Below are 18,104 nucleotides of genomic sequence, written 5' to 3'. Positions count from 1 at the left end.
TTTTTATTGTAGTAGCATTGTGTGTAGAAATGGAGGGAACGTGCTGAACGAAATGAGAATTCCAAAACGAATAATCCATAGAAGTGATATCAAACTTTGCCATGAAGCTGGGGTTTCAATAAGTTATGTAACAGAAAAAGTAAAAAAGGAATCTATATCCACACTCCCTTTCCCTCGTGCAATCATTCTCACAGTGGCTGTATTTCTTCCCAGCCAAATCCTATACTTCTGTGCTTTTTTGTACAGATGGTGGAGATGCTGAGCAATCAGCAGGGAAGCCTATATTATATGGAAAATGGGAAGAATAATTAAGAGAGAGTCTAAAAGAGTCAGAGAAGAGAGAGAGAATGAATCTGGGTTTGGAAGAGACTATTTGGAGTTGGAAGTCAAGATAAGATGGAAGCTTCTGGTAGCAGCTTTGGTACATGAGGATTTCGAGAAGGCTAAAGGTAAGAAAAAATATTTTAAGAAGTTCTGCTCTTCATATGGAATGTTCTTCCACTTTGGGCATTAATCTATAGTTTCTTCTAGAAATCTTATGCTATTTGAAATATTTCTTCCAACTTTATCACTTTAAGACAGAAATTTTTTTTTTTGCTTCCAGCAATTAACTTAGTAAGTCTCATTTATATCCAAATCTTTTCTTTTCTCACTGATTTTGATGCTGCTTTTACAATATAATTATTATTGTTGTTGTTAGGTGCCCACGAGTCCATTCAGACTCATACTGACCCTCTGTAGGACAGAATGAATATAATAGCATCTGACTGTACTGGATTTGCTTGTGATCATTCTGCTGCATGGATATATCTATTTAGATTGAGCCAGTTTCACACTGGCTAAGCAAAGCTTCATGGTGCATGTAATAAAGAGGAGACCAAACCTTTTCTCTTCATTCTTGTTTGTAAAAAAAAAAAAAAAAAAAAAACCCAGTGCCCTCGAGTCGATTCCAACTCATAGCGACCCTATAGGATTATCTTGCCCAGTTATTCTTGTGGCAAACATGGCTAAGTTGCCTTTCCAATATCTATTCTCAACTTTTTTTTTTTTTTAATACTAGAACACTGGTTTAGTTTGGGATTGCAATATACCCAGCTAAAAACCTCAGTCTAGGGGTTGCCATGCCTGTTAGTTTCCTATTGCTGCTATAAAAAATTACCATAAACTAGTGACCTAAACCGACATAAATTTATTATCTTTAAGTTCTGGAAGACAGATGTCCAAAATGAGTCCCACTGAGCTAAAAATCAAGACGTCTGCCTTCCTTTCTGGAGGTTCTAAGGAAAAATCTGTTTTTAGGTTTTCATCAGTGGTCCTTATGATGTGCCGTACATGAGATGTCATATTCTTGGGTAGGGAAATTCTCTTTCAGGACAGCTGGGTCCATTGGCAGTGAGGGAATCTGCATCTGGTGCCAAAGCTGAACCCATGGGACCGAACTGGCAGTAAAGTTTTCTTTCTTTATGGTCCCATGGCCTCCAAGGAGTAGAGTCCTGGAGAATGGAGTAACAATTAAACAATGTATTTTTTGAGAACTTCTGAGAAATCTGCCTCTGAGCCCCCAAAGCTTTAAATTCTCCCTCTGCTGCTCAACTGCAACACACCGGCCACAGGCTAAGATCCCCCTCATTTGTAGTCCTCCGCTGAAAGGTCCATCCACTCCTGAGACCCAGCACTGGAAACCACCTCCCTGCCTAGCCTGTACCCGTTGTTCAAAGGAGAAAGGGCCAGTGTAGCCCGGTCTGTGGGGTGATGCCATGGAGAAGCCAGAGAACTCCAGGGAGTTCTGTGGGCATGGGTTCTGTGGGAATGGATTGCAGGGGAAGGAAAGCTTTTATGAACCATGTCTTCTGGGGAACAGTCAGGGTGATGACATAGTGAAATGGTATTGATTCAAATTCTATACCGTCCAGGTCCCTACTCTGAAGGGGCTTCTCAGAGCCCATTCTCTCTGGTTCCCTTTCCTTCTTGCTTCCATCTCAGAGACCAATCTGCTCTTTGAGCAGAAATATTTACTCTCCCCTCAGGCTGTTCAGCTCTCAGGATTCTGCTCTGGTTCAACCTTAGCACCTCCTCTTATTTGTCAAGCACTGACTACAGGAGGCAGCGCTGCTGAGTGAGGAAGGCCCTGACTTGGAATCAGACAAGGGTGAGTTCTAATTCAGCCCTTTCCACATAGTAGCTGATGGACTGTATAAATATTCTTTACATACTAGGAACCTGCTTCTTCATCAGCACAACAGTGAGTACAAGGACCTCAGAGGAAGCTCGTGGTATGACAGATACAATGTGTCAATGTCTAGAATCTATTGTCTAGTGTCATTTGAAAAACACCATTTATTGATCATTCACATGATACGTTCCAACAAGAATTTTTAGAAAGTCTACACAATTACATAAGACAAAGGAAAATGTTTTAAACGTATAGAAGAAGAGAAACATTGGGTCAAAAGAAAAGAAAGGAAACATAAAATGAAGGGAGAAATGACAAAGTAAACAAAATTCATATTATAATATCTCACACAGGTGCCAACATTAGGTGCCTGATTTGGCTGTGTATATTCCAGTGAAGACAAAAGACTGTGTTTGTAGTGTTAGCATAAGATTTGGCTATATAAATGGAAAAACTCAATTAAAAGTACTTTAAACACAAAAGGAGTTTATTTTCTCTTCCATAAAAGAAGGGTCCAACATAATAGCTCCAGGTTAACATGAGTGCAGGCACTAGTCTATATTTCTGCTCTGCCATTCACAATGTGTGGTTTTTGTATATATGATGGCTTCTAGATTCCAGTTGTCATGTACAAACTGGGGGTAAGAAGAAGACGGAAAAGGGGAAATGTTTCTAAAGAGCATTCCAATATTCCCATCCCAAACCTTCCCTTCTATACCACTGACTACCCATAATTACAAGTGGAAGTGTGGTACTTCAGCAAGGCATATGTAACCAGTTGTCACCTGTTCAATTATCTTTGCTCTGTAGGGTTTTCAATGGTTGTGACCTTTCAGATGTAGATGGACAGCCTTTCTTCTGAAGAGAATCCGAGTGGATTCAAACCGCCAACTTTTTGTTTAGTAGCCTAGGTCTCAACTGTTTGTACCACCCAAGGCATATCTAACCAACTCCCTATAAAATTGGGTTTCTGTTAGTAAAAAAGAGAATATGTGTGTTGGGTAGGGAATCTATGCTACAACCATCAGTTATAAGATTCACAGTATCCATAACATTAAAACATACTAATTCTGTAATGGAAGCATGACCCTGCCTCCTTAAAAAAAAAAGTGTCCCTGATTCTCATAGAAACATTACACTGTATAATATAATATAATGAGCAATGTCTTCAGCCAATTCCCTACAAGTAATCCAATCATGAATTTGAATATTCTTGAAATGAGTCCTAGTGGAGGCTAAAGGCATCACACACAGTAAGTGTCACTCTAGGGAAAAAGGGAGGAGACAGGGACATTATATCCTGGCCCAGGTAGTCACGTGTTCTGAAGCAGTAACCTTGATGGGGCTAAACAGCAATATCCAGATGACGGGCAAGAATATCCTAAGTCCCTAGGAGTGCAGACTGAGAGATGCACTGCAGTCACTCTATTATTACTCTGAGTTTCATGGCTTTAATTAACCAGTTGTTATGAATCCTTTGATCTCCAAACCAAATGACTGCAATGGCCAGTACTCTGTATTTCCTGGGGAGTTTTGAATATTTTATGTACTAGTCTTATATGAATTGGATAAGAAAAAAATAATCTCTATCCCCCACTTTTATAATGACAACAGATCATTGATGGGTGGCCACATGTGGAAGTGGGAGATGCCCCAAGAGATCTGCAGTGAAACCCATCAGTTAGCTTTCTGTTTGTCTCTCCACCTGCAGTGATTCCCCTGTTTCTTGGATCTACCCTCAGTGGCTAGAAGAGATGTCGTAGGGATGCTCATGGGATGTCCCAGGGGAGCCTGGATATGCTCAGGTGGAACCTCCATGTCTCTGAGTGAAGGCAACAGGATTTCAATGAGTCTTGAACCAATGCATGCCTCCTTCCCTTTGAGTGTGGAGAAACTCCAGCTAAGATGTTCAGGCGGCGTTTCTCAGGGGCATTCTGCAGAGTAGAGGTCCAAACTTAAAGAAATGTTCTTTCTAAGGTAAAGACTCCCTGTGGTTGTGGATTCAAATGTTGGCCCAGATTTATACCATGGGAACTAAATGACAAGCAAAATTCCTATCTGTTTAGGTTCTTTTCCTCCCTGTAAGCTAAATCCGTCTGAGATGTTAGGAACACTAGAAAAATACTATTTGATGAGCAGGAATAGTATTTCGAGTGCTGAAGCCCTAGAAACAGCGGATACTAGCCCGTTCCCTTTGTCTGCAGCTCGCCACTCCCAGGTTGGAAATGAACTCACTTGTGCCTCCCATAGACATCACTCTGGTCCAGATAACCATGCCTGGTCCACCTCATACCCTTCTGTTCTCACCAAAAGCAGCCAGGGAGGAAAGTAACCTTGTAGGATGCAATCCAGAAAAGCTTAAAGAGACAAATAACTGCTGTGCCTAGACCATGTATTCTCAAGGGGGGTGATACCACCACCTAGGTGATAGAAATAGGTTCTTGGGAGTGTGAAAACATATGAGCCATTGCAATGGTTTGTGGCCTTCTAAAGGGCCACAGTACCTAAACAGGCATACACTATATTTGTGGAATTAAAATTGCAAGAGTTTGTAGGTTGGTGATTAAGAGGGAAAATGCCTCTAAAGGCTCATTAGGGGGCAAGAATGAAAGAAAATTTGTGAAATGCTGGACCAAAAGTATGGAGGGAGGTATTTGTTGAGCAGTAGCTCCCAAAAAGGTCCTTGGGTGGTACAAAAGGTTTGCACTCGACTACATCCAATGGATCCTGGCTGAAACCGTAGAATACCAGATAGATGTTTACTTGTGTTTTATTGACTATGCTAAGGCATTCGACTGTGTGGATCATAATAAATTATGGATGACTTTGCAGAGAGTAGGAATTCCTGAACACTTAATTTTGCTCATGAGGAATCTATACATGGAAAGGGAGGCAGTTGTTTGAACAGAATAAGGGGATACTGAATGGTTTAAAGTCAGGAAAGGTATGCGTCAGGGTTGTATCCCTTCACTATATCTATACAATGTGTGTGCTGAGCATATAATCTGAAAAACTGGACTCGATGAAGAGGAATGGGGCATCAGGATTGGAGGAGGACTCATGAACAACCTGCATTATACGGATGACACAACCTTGCTTGCTAAAAGTGAAGAGGACTTGAAGCACTTATTAATGAAGATCAAAGACCACAGCCTTCAGTAGGATTACACGTCAACATAAAAAAAACAAAAATCCTCAAAACTGAAGCAATGAGCAACATCATACCAAATGGAGAAAAGACTGAGTTTGTCAAGGATTTCACTTTACTTGGGTGCATAATCAACACCCATGGAAGCAGCAGTGAAGAAATCAAGAGACACATTGCATTGGAAAATCTGCTGCAAAACACGTCTTTAAAGTGTTGAAAAATGAAGATGTCACCTTGAGGGCTAACGTGCGCCTGACCCAAGCCATGTTGTTTTCAACTGCCTCATGTGCATGGGAAAGCTGGACAAGGAATAAGGAAGACAGAAGAATTGAGGCCTTCGAATTGTGGTTTTGGTGAAGAATATTGAATATACCATGGACTGCTGAAAGAATGAACAAATCTGTCTTGGAAGAATTACAACCAGAATGCTCTTTAGAAGCAAGGATGCCGAGACTACATCTCATATACTTTGGACTTGTCATCAGGCGGGATCAGTGTCTGGAGAAGGACATCATGCTTGGTAGAGCAGAAGGTCATCAAAAAAGAGGAAGACCCTCAACGAGATGGAGTGACACGGTGGCTGCAACAATGAGCTCAAGCATAGTAACTATTTTGAGGATAGCACAGGGTCGGGCACTGTTTCGTTCTTTTACGCATAGGGTCACTATGAGTTGAATCCAACTTGATGGCACGTAACAACGATAACAACTAACCTAAAGTTTGATGGTTTGAACCCTCCTAGCACACCATGAAAGAAAGGCCTGGTGATCTGCTTTCATAATAGAAAACTCTATGGAGGAATTCTACTCTATAAGAAACACATAGGGTCACCATGAGTGAGAATCAGCTCATGGCAGAGGGCTTTGGTTTAACTCTCAGAAGACAAGAAGAATGCAAGAGAGAGGAAAGCCCATTCTTTTAGGGTGGGGTTGTTCCATTCATGCATTTCATGTTTTCTTAACTCCTATTCTGTGTTTTTCTCATCCACAATTTCAGTGAAGGGCTTTGTGTCCTGATCAGCTGGAACCACAGTGTTTTTTTTTTTTAATTTTGTTAGCAAGAGCTAGCTTCTCCTCTTTATTTTATTCCCTCATTTTTCATAAGTGCGATCTCGTGTGTTCATGACTTCATTTATGAGTCCATTTCTTCATTCAACAAATATTCACTGTAAGCAAATACTATCTGTACATGAAGTATAATAAAACTTCCTATTTCATAGGTTTGTGGGGAAGATGAAATGACATAATGCATGAAAAGATGCAATGTCTTTCATACCAGGAACATAGCTCTCAATGAGTAGAATAGAGTAGTCAGATACTGAGTATCCCTAATATGCCAGACCCCGTTTCTATTTTTTTTAGTATTCTGATTCGAATGTCCTTTCCTACCTGATCAGTGCAGCACATATGAAATCTAATGATTTTAGTTCATTTAATTGCTATCCAAACACACAACTAAAAAATAAGTCATTACTTTAAATAACTTTTCAGTTGATATCCACCATCTTTCAGTTATAAATCATCATCTGCAAGAGATCATTTTGCCTTTCCAACATTAAGACTCTAATTTATTTTTCTTGTGTTATTGCATAGTATGAAACTCCAGACTACTGTACTGGATAGTGGCCATATCATGCATCCTTATATTCTTTACAATTTTAGTGGGAATTTCTATGTCATGTGCCACAGAGACTCCCAGCAAGGACCTTGTTTGGAGGTAAGTCTTTGTTGATTAGTCAGTTATTTCCTAGACTATGGATGTGCTCTACTTTTCTTTAAGTCAACTGTGGTTAGTTATATTTCCCTAAAAGAAAAGAACTATCTTGAGGTTTTCAGAATTTTTCCCATCGAGACAGACATGATTACATGTTCTCCACGTGCATAATCACAGCCACTATCTCAAAACTAATTCCCTGCATTCTGATTTCTCATATTAGTTTTTAGATTACACTTGTCCGAAGTTTGCTTTTGCCAAAGAATGCCTCTTGGAGTTATCAAATCTATAGCTTTCTTGTTTTAATTTCATTAGTTATCCTTTTATCTTTATTATTTACTATTTCCTGATTTTGGAAGTTTATTTTGATATATTTCATTGTACTTTTTCTAACTAGTTTTTAGTTACTTTTTAAAGTTTGTGTTTATGTGCCTGTACAAAAATTCAGATGTTAAACAAAATACCCTAAAACAAGATAGGAAGTCCTGGTGGTGCAGTGGTTATAGTGCTTGACTGTTAATCAAAAGGTTGGCAATTTGAACCAACCAGCCACTCCATGGGAGAAAGATGCAGAAATCTGCTTCTATAAAGATTTACAACCTTGAAAACCCTATAGGAGGGTTCTACACTCTACAGCAGGGTCAGTATGAGTCCAATTCAATTTGACAGCAATAGGTATATTTTTCAGTTAAATTTCTTGAAATATTTTCTCATAATTAACTTCAGTAGAATTACTTAAAGTTTGTCTAAAAATTGATATAAAACAAACAACCAAACCCATTGTCATCGAGTGGATTCTGACTCATACTTGACAGTATAGGTCAGAGTAGAACTTCCCCATAGGGTTTCCAAAGCCGTAACCTTTAGAGGACTAGACTGCTATATTTTTCTGTTGCACAGCAAACAGCCAAAATTTTGTGTAGCAGCGAAGTGCAGTGTGATACCTACCGAAAGATTGTTGTTGTTGTTAGATGCCTTTAGTCGATTTCAGCTCATACCGACCCTGTGTACAACCGAAGGAAACACTGATCCTTCGCCATCCTCACAATCATTGCTATATTTGAGCCTATTGTTAATGTACTGTTGTAACCGCTTTTGAATAATCTACAGGAAAATTTTACCTGTGTGTCATATTTATGATATTGTTGGATAATTTCTGCATTTTATCCGGCCTCCTTTCTTTGGAATGGGTGCAAATGTGGACCTCTTCCCATAGGTTGGTCAGGTTGCTGCCTTCCAAATTTCTTCGCATAGATGAGCGAGCACTTCCAGTGCTACATCCATTTGTTGAAATATCTCAATTGGTATTGCATAAATCTCTGAAGCCTTCTTTTTGGTCAATGCCTTCAGTGTGGTTCGAACCTCTTCTTTCAGTGCCATGGGTTCTTGATCACATGCTACCTCCTGAATGGTTGAAGGTCGACCAATTCTTTTTGGTACAGTGACTGTGTATTCCCTCCGTCTTCTTTTGATGCTTCCTGCATTGCTCAATATTTTCTCCTTCAAATCCTTCAATATTGCAACTTGAGGCTTGACTTTTTTCTTCAGTTCTTTGAGCTTGAGAAATGGCAAGCATGTTCTTCTGTTTTGATTTTCTAAATGCAGGTCTTTGCACATTTCATTATAATATTTTACTGTGTCTTCTCAAGCTGCTGTCTGAAATATTCTCTTCAACTCTTTTACTTAATCATTTCTGTCTTTCGCTTTAGCTACACTACATTCAAGAGCAACTTTTAGAGTCTCTTCTGACATCCACTTTGGTCTTTTCTTTCCTGTCTATTTAATGATCTCTTGCTTTCTTCATGTATGATGTCTTTGAAGTCATTCCAGAATTCATCTAGTCTCTGGTCATTAGTGTTCAATGCATCAAATCTATTCTTGAGTTGATCTCTAAATTTAGGCGAGATATCAAGGTTGTACTTTAGCTCTTATGGACTTGTTGAAATTTTCTTCAACTTCAACTTGAGCTTGTATCTGAGCAATTGATTGTTGCAGAGTAGGTCCCTGACCTTGTTCTGACTGAGGATACTGAGTTTTTCTGTTGCACTGGGTTTTGAGTTCTTCCCACAGATGTAGTCAATTTGATTCCTGTGTGTTCCATCCAGTGAGGTCCACGTGTTTAGCCACCATTTATGTGGTTGAGGAAAGGTATTTGCAATGAATAATTCCTTGGTCTTTCAAAATCCTATTGTTTGAACTCTGGAATCATTTTTATCACCAAGCCGTATTTTCCAACTACCAATCCTTCTTTGTTTCCAACTTCTGCATTCCAATTGCCAGTAACTATCAATGCATTTTGATTGCATGTTCAATCAGTTTCAAACTCAGAAGTTGGAAAAAATCTTCAATTTCTTCATCTTTGGCCTTTGTGGTTGGTGTGTAAATCTGCATAATAGTTGTGTATTAGCTAGCCTTTCTTGTAGGCGTATGGAAAATATCCTATCACTGGCAGCATTGTACTTCAAGGTAGTTCCTGAGATATTCTTTTTGATGATGAACGCTACACCATTCCTCTTCAATTTGTCATTTTCAGCATCGTGGACCATATGATTATCTGATTCAAAATGGCCAATACCAATCCATTTCAGCTCATTATATTCTAGGATATTGATATTTATGAGTTCCATTTCCTTTTTCACAACTTGCAATTTTCCTAGATTCATACTTCACGCATTCCACTTTCAGATTATTAATGGGTATTTTCAGCTGTTTCTTCTCATTTTGAGTCCTGCCGCATCAGCAAATGAAGATCCCAAAAGCTTGTTAAAAATGCAGTTTCTGATTCTGCAAGTCTGGGTGGGTCTGGGCTACAGCATTCTTAAGAAGTTCCCAGGTGATACTGATCCTGCTTGTCCTTGAGAGGGTACATTTTGAGTCTGTGTTTAGGTTTGCAGATAGAAGAGGCAGGAAATGATACAATGTTACTGTGTAAAACTCACTCCCCAACTGAACTGAAGTAGACAAAGGTAGTACTTCATTAATTCCTCCACTTCCAATGAAAGACAACATTTCTGTGTTGTTGGTTTGCTGAAAATTGAATGGTTCCTTGCTTCTATCCTGGTAGGTGTTTCATCCACATGGAATCAGTAAATCAAACATGTGTTTAGAATTTATTCTTTTCAGATTTTTAGCCAAGTTAGAGATTCAGCTCATTCTCTTTCAGCTGTTTTCTGTCCTCATGCCCGGTTACCTTCACTGGGAACCTGCTCATCATCCTGGCCATCAGCTCTAACTCCCATATTACCATTTGTTGATTTTGACCATTTTTTAAAGACACTCTTTCATCAGTACTACCTTCAAAATGCACATTATAGTTGGAGCACCTAACCTGGCCCTTTACCTGTTTTGGTAAATAAAATTTTATTGGAACTCAGCCATGCACATTGGTGTATGTGTTATCTATGGCTGCTTTCCTGCTGGAAAAGCAGAGCTGTGTCATTGTCACAGAGAACACCTGTCCTGCAGAGCATGACATATTTACCACCTGGCCCTTGACTAGAAAATGTTTCCAAATCTTTGAATTAAAGAATTCTCATCTCTTGTATTCTAAACTTACTTTGTCAGGCATCTCGGGACACCATCAAAATTCTATACTAGTAACATGAAATTCTATACTAACCATTGCTGTCTAGTTGATTCCAATTCAGAGTAGAACTGCCCCATAGAATTTCCAAGGAACACTTGGTGGATTCAAGCTGCCGACATTTTGCCTACCAGCCATAGGTCTGAACCACTGTGCAACCAGGGTTTCCAAAACGAGCAAGATGAAATTCTGTAGTAGTAACCGGGCAGTGTTTTGTTCTGTTGTACATAAAGTCACTGTGAGTCAGAATAGTCTCGATGCCACCTAACAACATCAACAATAACATGAAATTCCATACAATACTGCATTCTCACAATTACTATATGAGATTAGAGTTTGTACTTTTTTTTCTGTATGTTTTTGTTGTTGTTAGGTGCCATCAGGTTGGTTCTGACTCACAGCGACCCTATGTACAACTGAAGAAATCAATGCCAGATCCTGCACTATCCTCACAATCATTGTTATGCTTGAGCCCGTTGTTGTAGCCACTGTGTCAATCTATGTCACTGAGGTCTTCCTCTTTTTTGCTGACCTTCTACTTTACTGAGCATGATGTCCTTCTCCTGGGACTGATCCCACCTGATAACATGTCCAAAGTATGTGACACGTTGTCTCACCATCCTTGCTTCTAAGGAGCATTCTGGTTGTACTTCTTCCAAGACAGCTTTGTTCATTCTTTTAGCAATCCATGGTATATTCAATGTACTTCACCAACACCTCAGTTCAAAGATATCAATTCTTGATGGTAAATCAAACAAGAAATTGTACTTTTCCAAAAGACCTAAATAGAAAATACCATGGAGGCTGCTGCCTTGTCTTCTTAAATCTTAATATCTCCTCTGCCTAAAAAAATCTCTGAAACAGAAGAAAAGTGAAAGAAGTTTTTGTTGAATGAATAAATTTAAATTAGCTTAAATCTTAGGTGATGTTATATTGTCTCAAGGATTTAAAATTATATGTCTAGCCTAAAAAAAAAAAAATTTTTCTTTTTTTTTTAGTCTAGCCTGGAGTTTCCATAATGCATGTCTCCAAACAAGATCACTCCAAATTCATAGATTCTCCACATGAAAGTTTAATAGATATATCAAGTTTGACATGTCAAAAATCCTAATCTCTGTTGTTGTTGTTGTTAGGTGTCATTGAGTCGGCTGTGACTCATGGCAATCTGATGTACAACAGAAGAAAACACTGCCCAGTGCTGTATAATCCTCACAGTCATTGCTATGCTGGATCCCATTGTTGCATCCACTGTGTTAATCCATTTTATTGAGCAACTTCCTCTTTTTTGAAAACCCTCTAGTTTTCCAAGCATGACTGCCTTCACCAGGGACTGATCCCTCCTGATAACATGTCAAAAGTACCAATGCAAAGTCTTGGTATTATCTCTTCTAATGAGCATTCTGGCTGCACTTCTTCCAAGACAGAATTGTTCATTCCACTGAAAATCATGGTACATTCAATATTATTTGCCAATCCCATAATTCAAAGGCATCAGTTCTTCAGTCTTATGTGTTTTCCAGCTCTCACATGCCTATGAGGTGACTAAAAACAGCATGACTCGGTAAGGTGCACCTTAGTCCTTAAACTGGCATCTTTGCTTTTTAGCACTTTATAGAAGATTTTTATCAGCTGCTGCAGTCTGAAATTGATCGAACATGTAATCAAGATGCATTGATAATTACTGGTGATTGGAATGTAAAAGTTGGAAACAAAGAAGAAGGATCAGTAGTTGGATAATATGGCCTTGGTGATAGAAACAGTGCCAGAGATCGAATGATAGAATTTTCAAGACCAATGACTTCTTCATTGCACATACCTTCTTTCACCAATATAAACAGCAACTATACACATGGACCTCACCAGATGGAACACACAGAAATCAAATTGGCTACATCTATGGAAAGAAATGTCGGAAGAGCTCAATATCATCAGTCAGAACAAGGCCAGGGGCCGACTGTGGAACAGACCATCAACTGCTCATCTGCAAGTTCAAGCTGAAACTGAAGAAAATCTGAGCAAGTCCCAGAGAGCCAAAATATGCCCTTGAGTATATCTCACCTGAATTTAGAGACCATCTGAAGGATAGATTTGATGCCTTGAACACTGGTGACTGAAGACCAGACAAGTTGTGGAATGATATCAAGGACATCATCCATGAAAAAAGCAAGAGGTCATAGGAAAGAAAGAAAAGACCAAGATGGAACTCAGAGGCGGCTCTGAAACTTGCTCTCAGATGTCAAGGAGCTAAATCAAAAGGAAGAATTGATGAAGTAAAAGAACTGAACAGAAGATTTCAAAGGTTGTCTCAAGAAGACAAAGTAAAGTATTATAATGACATGTGCAAAGAGCTGGAGATGGAAAACCAAAAGGGAAAAACACGCTCGGCATTTCTCAAGCCAAAAGAACTCAAGAAAAAATTGAAGACTCGAGTTGCAATAGTGAAGGATTCCGTGGGGAAAATACTAAATGATTCAGGAAGCATCAAAAGATGATGGAAGAAATACAGAGAGTCATTATACCAAAAAGAATTAGTCGATGTTCAACCATTTCGAGAGGTAGCCTATGATCAGGAACCGATGGTACTGAAGGAAGGAGTCCAAGCTGCTCTGAAGGCATTGGTGAAAAACGAGGCTCCAGGAATTGGTGCAACATCGATTGAGATATTTCAACAAATGGATGGAGTGCTGGCAGCGCTCACTCGTCTATGCCAAGAAATATGGAAGACAGCTTCCTGGCCAACTGACTGGAAGAGATCCATATTTACGCCTATTCCCAAGAAAGGTGATCCAACTGAATGTGGAAATTATACAACAGTATCATTAATATCACACGCGAGCAAAATTTTGCTGAAGCTCATTCAAAAACGGCTGCAGCAGTATATCGGCAGGGAACTGCCAGAAATTCAGGCTGGTTTCAGAAGAGGACGTGGAACTAGGGATATCACTGCTGATGTCAGATGGATCTTGGCTGAAAGCAGAGAATACCAGAAGGATGTTTACCTGTTTTATTGACTATGCAAAGGCATTAGACTGTGTGGATCATAACAAATTGTGGACAACATTGAGAAGAATGGGAATCCCAGAACACTTGATTGTGCTCATGAAGAAACTTTACATAGATCAAGAGGTAGTTGTTCAGACAGAACAAGGGGTTACTGATTGGTTTAAAGGCAGGAAAGGTGCGTGTCAGGGTTGTATTCTTTCACCATACCTATTCAGTCTGTATGCTGAGCACATAGTCTGAGAAGCTAGACTATATGAAGAAGAACAGGACATCAGGATTGGAGGAAGACTCATTAACAACCTGTGTTATGCCGATGACACAACCTTGCTTGCCAAAAGTGAAAAGGACTTGAAGCACTTACTAATGAAAATCAGAGACCACAGCCTTCAGTATGGATTACACCTCAACATAAAGAAAACAAAAATCCTCACAACTGGACCAATGAGCAACACCATGATAAGCGGAGAAAAGCTTGAAGCTGTCAAGGATTTCATTTTACTTGGCTTCACAATCAACAACCATGGAAGCAGCAGTCAAGAAATCAAAAGACGCATTGCATTGGGTAAATCTGATGTAAAGGACCTCTTGAAAGTTTTGAAGAACAAAGATGTCACCTTGAAAACTAAGGTGTGCCTGACCCAAGCCATGGTATTTTCAATCACATCATATGCTTGTAAAAGCTGTACAATGAATAAGGAAGACTGAATAAGAATTAACACCTTTGAATTGTGGTGTTGGCGAAGAATAGTGAATATACCATGGACTGCCAAAAGAATGAACAAATCTGTCTTGGAAGAAGTACAACCAGAATGCTCCCTAGAAGCAAGGATTTCAAGACTGCATCTTACATACTTTGAACATGTTGTCAGGAGGTATCAGTCCCTGGAGAAGGACATCATGCTTGGTAAAGTACAGGGTCAGCGGAAAAGAGGAAGACCCTCAATAAGGTGGATTGACACAGTGGCTACAACAATGAGCTCAAGCATAACAACATTTGTAAGGGTGCTGCAGGACTGGGCAGTTTTTTGTTCTGTTGTGTATAAGGTCACTATGAATTGGAACCAACTTGAGGGCACCTAACAAAAACAACAACAACAAGGGTTTAGAAAAAAAAAAAAAAGACGTGCTTACTATTTGACTTCCAGCTCCCTTAAAAAGTAGATCATGTTTTGTGATACACACACACCTCTCCAAAATGGTTTCTAAAGATGAGTGTGCACTGCTTACTTGGGTCCCTAGGAGAGAACATCTTACATTTTTCGATGCATTGATGCACCTCCCACTTATGTCGTTGTTCTTAGGTGCCATCGAGTATGTTCCCACCCAAAACGACCATATGCAAAACAGAATGAAACACTGCCCAGTCCTTGCTATGCTTGGGCCCATTGTTGCAGCCACTCTGTCAATCCACTTCTTTCTTGGGCTTCCTCTTTTTTTTTTTTTTGCTTACGCTGTACTTTACCAAGCATGCTGTCCTTCGCTAGGGACTGGTACCTCATGATAATATGGCCAAAGTAGGTGAGATGTACTCTCGCCATCCTTGCTTTTAAGGAGCATTCTGGCTGTAGTTCTTCTGAGACAGATTTGTTCCTTCTTTTGGCAGTCCATGGTATATATATTTAGTATTCTTTGCCAAGGCCACAATTCAGAGGTATCAGTTCTTCCTCAGTCGTCCTTATTCATCGTCCACCTTTTGCATGCATATGAGGAAACTGAAAACACCATGGCTTGGGTCAGGCACGCCTAAGTCCCTAAAGTGGTATCTTTGCTTTTAACACTTTAAAGAGGTCTTTTGCAGCCCATTTTCCCAATGCAATGAGTCTTGATTTCTTGACTGCTGCTTCCGTGGGTGTTGATTGTGGATCCAAGTAAAATGAAATCCTTGACAACCTCAACCTTTTCTCCATTTATCATAATGTTGTTTATCGGTCCAGCTGTGAGGATTTTGTTTTCTTTCCGTTGAGGTGTAATCCATATTGAAGGCTGTGGTCTTTGATCTTCATCAGTAGGGGTTTCAAGTCCTGTTCACTTTCAGCAAGCAAGGTTGTGTCATCTGGATTATGCAGGTTGTTAATGAGACTTCCTCCAATCCTAATGCTCTATTCTTCTTCCTGTAGTCCAGCTTTTGGTATTATGTGCTCAGCATAGAGATTGAATAGGTATGGTGAAAGGATACAACCCTGTCACACACCTTTTCTGACTTTAAACCATGAAGTATCCCCTTGTCCTGTTTGAATGACTGCCTCTTGATCTAATACAGGCTCTTCATAAGCAGTTAAGTGTTCTGGAATTCCCATTCTTCCAAATATTAGCCATAATTTGTTATGGTCCACACAGTTGAATGCCTTTGTGCAGTCTATGAAACACAGGTAGAAGTCTTTCTGGTATTCTGTGCTTTCAGGGAGGACCCATCTGACATCAGCAATAATATCCCATTTATAGGATCTCAGAGACAGAATCTGTCTAGATGAAAGTTATACCATTGAGGTAAATCCCACCTTGATTCAGTTCCAAAGTTCTGCAGACCTCAGTTGGTTGCTTGAATCATTATTGATTTGATGCCACCTAATAAGAACAAAACAAGGCTTTTGAAATAAAATTTTTATAAATGCTGAAGATAATTATTTAGGTCTTGATAATAAGGTGTCAATTTAATTTTTCATAATGGTAGTTATGGATCTTAAATATCTTCTTTGTTGTTGTTACCTGTATGGTGAATTGCATGTGAAATTGTTCACTACAGATTGGTAAACAAACACAGTTAAGCCCATGAGTACCTTGGTTACCGTAAGTCTGTGCATGCTGTGCTTACTAGTTATACTGTATATATTTATATATACTGGATATATGGTATATCTATGGTATTAAAACTTAATATTTGATATTGATTTGATATTGACTGTTGTCTCCAAGCTATTAATAAGTTATTCTATTATTTTATGGTTGCTTACTGTGTCCTAGCTTTTTGCTTTGTTTTTGATATACCAAAATAGGCTGGTCATGTGAGCTAATTTGATTATTGGCACCTTTGAAGGTCACATCGTGGCACCAGGTGGTTAGAACTATTATTAGGTATAAGAGCCCAGGAGTTAATTTACCTTTCCTGTATGGATTCAGCTCAGGTGTCCAGGTAGTCAGTCACGAAGTGTGTGGTTCATGCTCTCACGTACAGACCTAGATGGGCAGATTTTATTGGAGTAGGCACAGGCACCTGGCTGCAGTGTGGGGTCATGCACTAAGCAAGATAGGGGGCTGACAGCTGCCTCTGAGTGTGTGGGAGGAAAGCGTGTCCCTCTTCCCTAGAGCACGTAGGTGGGCAGGTTTTGTAGCTGGACTGTGGGTACCCAATGCTGTTGGCATTAGAACTGGAAGGCACAACTTATTCCTGGACCGTTGTCACAGGAGGCTAGGTGGTGTGTGTACAGCCACTAGTCCTCAGGCCCCTGATGTGGGTAGGTGAGGACCATTCTTTTTTTTTTTAAATAATTTTTATGGTGCTTTAAGTGAAAATTTACAAATCAAGTCAGTCTCTCACACAAAAACCCATATACACCTTGCTACACACTCCCAGTTACTCTCCCCCTAATAAGACAGCCTGCTCTCTCCCTCCACTCTCTCTTTTCGTGTCCTTTTCACCAGCTTCTAACCCCCTCCACCCTCTCTTCTCCCCTCCAGGCAGGAGATGCCAACATAGTCTCAAGTGGAGGACCATTCTTAATGTCACAGATCTGCCATCCCACTTTATAGCTGATACAGCTGAAAATAGGCTTCAGGTATATATCCTGTTGTACTGTGGTAATGAGGGCCTATGCTGTTAAAATAGCTCATACAAGACTGCAGGAGTGAAAGGAATTCAAAGTCTGTGTACCCCTTATGCCTGTGCCTAGGCAAAGGGACCATGCTTTCCTTGAGTTCTGGGCTTAGGGGAGCTGGCAGATTATTTTTTTCATGTTAATTTGTTTCCTTTCCATAGATGGGAGAATGGCTCAGGGCAAACGATGGGTCCTACTTCTGGCTCAGGGGAGTTGGCAATCACCAGCAGAGCATGGAGGGTACAGGTAAATGGGAGAGAGGTTGTTCCCAAAGGGGGTGTTTTTTGAGCCATGTGGTACGTTGGACTCATATACTTATCTTTTGCCTATTGGGTATCGCTTTTCACTGGCTCTGAAGGCTTGAGTGAACTCTCCACTGCTCAGTCTCTCCCGATGTGGAAAATGTGTCCCGTGGACCACTGCTTGCCTCACTGCACATGCCAGGTGATCCAGCCTGCAGGGTGCCAGTTCTGACCAGGTCAGGTCTGGCAACTCCTCATTGCTTCTGAGATGTCTCTCCCACCGCCTGCCACTCAGTCCAGTTCCTCAAGTTTACCTTTGATGTTCAGGGCTTCTGTTGTTGTTGTCAGGTGCCGTTGAGTTGGTTCCGACTCATAGCGACCCTGTGCACAACAGAACGAAACACTGCCCGGTCCTGCGCCATCCTTACAA

At 40.1% G+C, this 18,104-nt stretch overlaps 1 long non-coding RNA gene across 2 annotated transcripts; it reads left to right on the top strand.

The window, feature by feature from the left end:
* Positions 1 to 250: 250 nt before the first annotated feature.
* Positions 251 to 17,644, top strand: LOC126074099 (uncharacterized). 2 transcript variants are annotated; one of them, XR_007516906.1, is made up of 3 exons: positions 251 to 449; positions 2,028 to 2,149; positions 17,594 to 17,644. It is a non-coding gene; the product is annotated as an uncharacterized LOC126074099 (long non-coding RNA). The 2 variants fall into 2 exon arrangements; XR_007516907.1 differs by lacking the exon at positions 17,594 to 17,644 and adding an exon at positions 6,983 to 7,034.
* The last annotated feature ends 460 nt before the right edge of the window (positions 17,645 to 18,104 follow it).

This window comes from Elephas maximus, chromosome 3 (genome assembly GCF_024166365.1).
Source record: "Elephas maximus indicus isolate mEleMax1 chromosome 3, mEleMax1 primary haplotype, whole genome shotgun sequence".
In the NCBI taxonomy this organism is placed as follows: domain Eukaryota; kingdom Metazoa; phylum Chordata; class Mammalia; order Proboscidea; family Elephantidae; genus Elephas; species Elephas maximus.
This window is presented reverse-complemented; position numbering and strand designations above follow the sequence as displayed.